This window comes from Alosa pseudoharengus, unplaced genomic scaffold (assembly GCF_046254945.1).
Source record: "Alosa pseudoharengus isolate Yale_2024_CS ecotype anadromous, Long Island Sound unplaced genomic scaffold, YU_APseudo_1.1 YU_APseudo_1.1_scf_24, whole genome shotgun sequence".
In the NCBI taxonomy this organism is placed as follows: Eukaryota; Metazoa; Chordata; class Actinopteri; order Clupeiformes; family Clupeidae; genus Alosa; species Alosa pseudoharengus.
Window position 1 is genome coordinate 1,288,852 of NW_027468689.1, and position 7,500 is coordinate 1,296,351.

At 39.0% G+C, this 7,500-nt stretch overlaps 1 long non-coding RNA gene across 2 annotated transcripts in view; it reads right to left on the reverse strand.

Annotated features, from left to right (window-relative positions):
• Positions 1 to 7,500, reverse strand: part of LOC143142086 (uncharacterized) — a 74,192-nt gene that overhangs the window by 40,981 nt on the left and 25,711 nt on the right. The window contains exon 2 of one of the 2 annotated variants that reach the window (XR_012990893.1): positions 7,370 to 7,500. This exon is cut by the window's right edge and continues 55 nt beyond it. This is a non-coding gene — a long non-coding RNA (uncharacterized LOC143142086). Of the gene's footprint in view, positions 1 to 7,365 lie in introns of both variants that reach the window. The other variant, XR_012990894.1, reaches the window with a different exon arrangement.

Consider the following 7,500-nt stretch of genomic DNA (forward strand, 5'->3'; position numbering starts at 1 on the left):
GAAAATTCTCATAACTATTAGTTCAACCTCCACAACATTTAGTCATTTGTGCACATCATAGTAGCAATTTCTCCTTCTTCTGAACAAATTGCAAATGCTTTTGGACATGTATCAGTTGCTTTCATACAATTCTCTGCTGTTTTATAACATTAGCATTTGCTTATGTCATGTCAGTCAAAATTAACTATACTTATGGATGCTGAATAGTCATTCTCAATAAAACTAATAGTCTTCATTTCATTGCTTGAGTCATTACATACAAAATTGTTGAACTAGTTATCAAATTCTGTCACAATGCTGTAGAATTGCAAAGAGCATATAGTAAAAATGTGAAATGTACATATTTAGTGTCTTGTACTCACTTACTCCCCTAACTACAGCAATGTGTAACTTTACTGTAGTTTTCAATTGGCTGTACAAGTAGTAGTATACAGTGCTGTCTTGAGCATGTTCAGGTAGTGTCACTGAGTTCTGACCTTTTTTTGCATTGGAAAACACTGAGAGAATAAACTGTCATAATGAAAACATGACAAAGCCATTTGACTATCTTGTCTCATTTTGATGACACTGACAGTTTCATTGACATGAATACTTGCTTTTGAGGAATGGACTATCCATTTTGAGCAAGTGACGTGCTTTTGCAGGTTATCCACTAGGTTTTGCAGTTTGCACTAATTGTTTCGAGAAATGCACTAACTGCTGTGCAAATGTTAATAGGGATGTGAGAAAAGCACCAAAGCGACTGAGAAAAACTGTAAGTACATGTAGCACAATTTCCAAGTGAATAGATCTTGTTGGTCTAAACTGATTGTTGATTCTCAGTCTAATGTTCTCTCCAAAACATGTCAGCATCATTTCATTGTATAAGTCATCACATGCACAATAGTCTGTTGAATTGGCAAAATTAGTCAAAAACATAATACCATGAATACTATATATATATATATATATATGATGGTGACAAAACATGTAAACATTTTGACTTGCAGTGCTTACACAATGCCAAAGGGACGATGCATTTTGGGGGCACTGACTATTTATATGAGAAAGAAACTTTGTTTTGACACATGAGTGAACTGTTTTTGGAGAGATATGAGCTTTTGCCGGTGAACCATGGTGTTGTGCTAGGGGTTCATGTATTCTAGGGGTTCATGTATTCGTATTGAACCGAAACGGTACGGGTGTCACGGTTCGGTGCATGAATTTACACGGAGAATACACGGTATAAAAATACATAAAACTCGTGTGCGGATTAATTAATGTAATGCGCAATTACTGTTAAGTACGAGAGTTACGAGAGTTCTTTAGCGACACCTAACGCTAATCTGTAGCCTCGCCTTAGCTCTGAAGCTCTGATTGGCGCCTATGTTATTTTTTTGTCAGGTCGTCGGTCGAGTCAGTCAGTCAGAGATAGCAGCAGTAAGCTAGTGGTGGCGACCCACAAGAGTTAGAGGATCCGCTGGTCTCTTTAAGATCGCAAGTTTGAGAACTTCAGTTACAGTGGTACAGGCGAGAGAGTGGTGGATAAGATGAAACTGTGTGTCGGCGTTGTTCAGCAGTTGTTGGGTATGTGAGTGGAAATATATTGAACATGCTACACATATTCGAAGCCATCACCCAGATAGGCTACCAATCACTGAAACTAGAAAAAAAAACACTTCCCCTGCGCTTCACCAGCCTTTGGATACACATACAAATAGGGCCAAAACCTATGGCTTAAATGAAATGATTTCGTAATGACAGAAAGCTATGTAAATCGCGTGGTAATTACCTTTATGCCCGCATGGGAGTACAACATCGTCAAACTAAAACCTCCGCAATTTCCCCCATTCATTCTCTACATTCTCTATGGCGAGTCTTAACAGTACACATTTAATATTCTTTTTGTCCACCGGTGGTTGTTTTGGCGCTGTTTTGCATTTGCCATCGAAAACGGAATGATATGTAGGCCTACCTGCAAACAATGTAAGAGGGCTATGCTGACTGCATCAGTGCTTAAAGTATTTTAAAAATGTATCAATTAATTGTTAATAACTAACTAACTTCTATTCAAGTCATATTTCTGGGACTTTCTGGGATAATTATTTCTATTTTTTATTCACTCGTTCAAATGTTCATACAAAGAGTTCACAAAGTTCTCATCAGGTGACTGAAAGTTAGAATGGTGGTCATTTCAGACCACTTCAGCACTTCATAGAATTCTCCTAGTTTGAGAACTTTAAATAATTTGTAGGATATTCACAACTTGAGCTGTGTATGCAAAGACACAGAATTCAGAGTTCACACATTTTTTAATAAAATATACTTTTGGGACTCCCTGCTAATACTTTTGGGAATGCAAACGTTTTTTTTATTAGTATTATTTAATTTTACACTGATATGGCATGATGACAATATAAACACAGCTAACAATGGTATTAAATTGCAATAGCCTTATTAATTAAATGTAATAGAATATTCAACTAAGGTAGACTGCTGTTGTTCACAGCACTAAGCTATTTATGGTTACTGATATAGAACTACTCCGAGTCTCTGGGCCTCTCTTGGAGCCAGGCATAGTGAGCTGGCCCTCGGAAGAAAAAGTTTGGGGACCACTGGCATAGACGGTAAAAGAAAGTGTCAACACTAACCAGGCTAATAAACAAACCATGCTACGGTGAGTTAAAGTCGAAGGGCAAAGTCACGTGACTTCTAGTTGTAGTCTGTTTATGAAATGAAAGGAGCAATTTTGTTTTTTTAAAAGAACAGTGTGATATTTTCACAGTTAGTAGATTATTACTGTACACACACTGAAAAATATTGAGGCAAATTGTAGACCCTTCCATATACAACTAAACACGGATGTTGAAGGTCTTGCTTAAGTGGATTTTTTAAATCATTATTCTATGTCATTTGCACTTTCAGAAATAAGAGATGCTGTTTTCAGTTTTATAGCTGATTGTCTTATTTTCATCGTGTTGTGCTGAACCATCCAGGTTATTTTGGCAAAGAGAATGTCCGGTCTGTTTCAAGAAATAAGCCAAAGCAATTGAGAAGGATCTTTGCAACTTTCGTGGCACTGACTCTTTATATGGGAAAGGAATTTAGATTTGAAGCATGAGTGAATGGTTTTGGAGGAGAGATGAGCTTTTGCAAGTGAGCATTGGTGTTGTGCTGAACTGTAAGATCGTTTTGCCAAATGATCTTAGTGTTTTAAGAATTAGTGCAGTGCCCGTTCAAACATGCTATTCCTGTAGCCCAATTACATGCCTGCAGGTAGGCCTGCTTTAAAAATAGGATGATAGGGAAAAACATAATTCCAGGTATGCATTCAATAATGAATAGGCCTACAGATAATATAATAATATAATAAATGTGAAGTGAGCAGAATTTAAGCATGGCTGCATGTGACATTTTTACTCCGACACTCAATATCTTGTTTGCCCAATAATAACAAATTTAACTCGCATAAATCCTTCTTTATGGTAACATGCTGATTTACTAGGTGCAACACCCAGCCGGGTCCGTGTGGACACTAATTACATTAACAAGCAGTTAAGCAGTTTGTCACACTTGGTCCACATCAGTCTCCCATGTCCCCTGCAGTGGTGTAGTGGGGATTTTTAAAGTGGGGGGACGCTATTTTAATGACATCATTGCAAAAACTGTCACGCACCTCCACATACATCGGTGCGTAAGGCCAAGGCCAAAATTACCAGCTTTCGTGAACATGAAATCAAATTTAAAAAAACAATTAAATTATATGGATTAGCTTCAAAATGTAGCATATAATGTCTTCACCCAAACTACACTTTTCCACCAAAGTCTATGAATATGGTCTGTAGCTTTTACTTTTGTTGTATCATACAATAAACAGACAAACCATAATGTAGAGTAGCCTATGTAATCTAGCGTAGTCTAATCTCCTTGACACATAACATGCCGCGGCATGGCTTCATTCATTACCACACGTAAACCATAGCAATAACAATAGCACAAGCAGGATTCACGCATTCAACACGCTGTGTGGTCAGCGTAGCTCAATTTGAGGGGGCGTCATATGAATGTCATTGCGAATGATTAAAATGCAGAGGTGCACAGTCAATAAAACAAAACAAAAAATAACAGAAAGAACATTGGGCAGGCAAGTGCTAGTCATTTGAAAAGTTTTTGTTTGGATAAAGTAGCTGCACACTGCACCAATCGTAAGTTTTTCCTAAAGTTGTTCAGGTTCACCGTTGGGTCATTACTTATGGTAAAATAGCCTTATCACTTATATTGGAGCTCCCTTGTTAAAAACCACTCGTATTACTCACACATGCTTCGTGTCATTTTGACCACTGGATTAGCCTACCTGCTTTCTGCAAAACACAAACGAAGGAATTGCAATAGTGGGCCATGAAGATGCTTGCTAGATTCGGATACAGGCAGTTGTATAATCTATGGTTTTCTAGCCACTTTCTAGCTACTTTCGGGTAACGCGGAATGACGAGCTGTGCAGTTTTTAATGTCTTTACGCATGGTGGAGTGCTACAGCATGATGGTCATTCTTGAATTTTATGACAAAGAGGCCTAATTGGAGACGTTTGCGTGATGTGTTGTTATCACTGGTAACAACAGTTGTTATATATATAAATGCTTATTAAAATGCTCAAAACAATGCTCCAAGAAGTGGGGGGACGGTGTTCCCCCGCGTCCAACGCCCACTACACACCTGGTCCCCTGTCACTCATGGTGTCCCCCAGGGTTCTGTACTTGGGCCCCTCCTCTTTCTCATATGCATCCTCCCTCTTGACCAGATTATTCAGCCACGATCTTAATTTCCTCTGACCCCCCCACAACGCTCCCTGACTGCCTTTCTGACTTCAAATTATGGATGCAAAACAATAGAATTTTCTGAAACTCAACACAGATAAAACAGCAATTCTGCTGATTGGCCCAAAAAGCATGCTCTCCAAACCTAACAGTCTCACTCTCAACATCGATGGCTCACCTGTCCACTCCACCCCTGTTGTTAAAAACCTTGGCCTGACTCCACCCTCAGCTTTGATCCTCATATCAAATCACTCACTAAGATTGCTTTCTTTCACCTCCGTAACATTGCCCGCCTCCGACCCTTCCTTTCTGTTAGTGATGCACAGACTTTGGCCTACTCCATCATGTCCCGTCTAGATTGCTGCAACTCACTTTTCCTTGGTCTCCCCACTAAATACCTTCAAAGACTGCAATACATTCAAAACTCTGCAGCCAGACTCCTCACCCATACCAAACGATCTGCTCACATCACCCCCATTCCCCATGAACTCCACTAGCTACCAGTTCCATTCCGGATTAAATACAAAGTACTACTACTCACCTTCAAAGCCCTCCACAACCTTGCTCCCCCCTACATCTGCGACCTCCTGACTCCTTACACTCCTTCCCGCTCACTCAGATCCTCTGACCAAAACCTCTCAGTTATCCCCCGCTCCCCCAAACTCTGGAGCTCCCTCCCCCAAACCTCTTTTGTGACTGTCCTTCTTTTCCTCTCTTCAAAGCACATTTCAAGACCTTTTTGTTTACAGTAATGATCACTTCTCCTCCACACCCAACACATAGGCTAGCTCTATACACATAGCTTGTCTTTGTTGTATTATTATTGCTGTTGTTGTGTTTTCCTTCTATAATGTAAAGCAACCTTGGGTTTGAGAAAGGCGCTATATAAAATAAGCTTATTATTATTATTATTTAATAGCGGCAGGTTCAAACACACCTAGCTCCACCAGAAACAAACGATTCGTACGTGTACGTGTACTACCTACTCCATGTTAGCCCAGCTCCTTAGCCACTATGCTACTACTGCATGCTAGCCCAGCTTCTTAGCCACTACGCTACTACTGCATGCTAGCCCAGCTCCTTAGCCAATACGCTACCACCATACCACATCTTAACACTCTTTCATTTGTTCTATCAGATTCTTTCTTCACTCCTTGTTTAGCCAAACTCTCATCCACTGTCTTATCATAATAATAATAAACTCTCATCCACTCTCTTATCATAATAATAATAAGCTTTACTTGCCCTCCTCCACATTTACTTACTTCAGTGAGTGAGTGACTTACTTGACTAATCAAGCAGCCAACCACACAACCAATAAACCAGTTCCGCCAATCACCCAGCAATTAAATCGACCAAACAAACCAATTAAACAATGAAATAATTAGTGTATGGCTGTTTACAGTAATGGATCACTTTACAGTTTTTCTCAGTCGCTTTGGTGCTTTTCTCACATCACTATTAACATTTGCACAGCACGTCACTTGCTCAAAATGGATAGTCCATTCCTCAAAAGCAAGTATTTATGTCAATGAAACTGCCAGTGTCATCAAAATGAGAAGTCTTGACACCATCGTTTATGAACAAGATAGTCAAATGGCTTTGTCATGTTTTCATTATGGCAGTTTCTTCTCTCAGTGTTTTCCCATGCAAAAAAAGGTCAGAACTCGGTGACACTACCTAAACATGCTCAAGACAGCACTATACAGTACTTGTACAGCCATTTGAAAACTACTGTAAAGTTAGAAATTGCTGTAGTTAGGGGAGTAAGTGAGTAGGCTACAAGACACTGAATATGTACGTTTCACAGTTTTACTATATGCTCTTTGCAATTCTACAGCATTGTGACAGAATTTGATAACTAGTTCACCAATTTTGTATGTAATGACTCAAGCAATGAAATGAAGACTATTAGTTTTATTGGGAACGACTATTCAGCATCCATAAGTATAGTTCATTTTGACTGACATGACAAAGCAACTGATACATGTCCAAAAGCATTTCGGTTTGTTCAGAGGAAGGAGAAATTGCTACTATGATGTGCACAAATGACTAAATGTTGTGGAGGTTGAACTAATAGTTATGAGAATTTTCATTCTTATCTGAGAAAAGCACCAAAGCGACTGAGAAAAACTGTAATGGACTCATTCATCTCAAAAGTCTCTCTGTTTCTATTTCATCTCAACAGGAGCAGTGGGAAAAAAGACAAAGAGCAAACATTTCACTGACCAACTTCAAGCAGCAAAGCGAAATACATTACTTCAGCTCATCTGATACTCCAACACAAAACTGACAGAGATAGAATGATAGATAGATAGATAGATAGATAGATCAATAGATAGATAGATAGATAGATAGAATGCTAGATATATCGATATATAGATAGATAGAATGCTAGATATATCAAAAGAACGATAGATAGATAGATAGATAGATAGATAGAATGCTAGATATATCAATAGAACGATAGATAGATAGATAGATAGAATACTAGATATATCGATAGATAGATAGATACATAGATACATAGATATATAGATGTATAGATACACGGAGAGAGAGATGACTCACAAACCTCATCTTCTTCGTTGCTCATCCAGGTGTGTAGCAAGTGCTGCTGTCATGGCCGTCACTACCACCATAGGTGGCTGCACTCTTTAAAGCTGTCAATCAAGCCGGGTCTCCCACGGTGATGGGAGGAAGGGA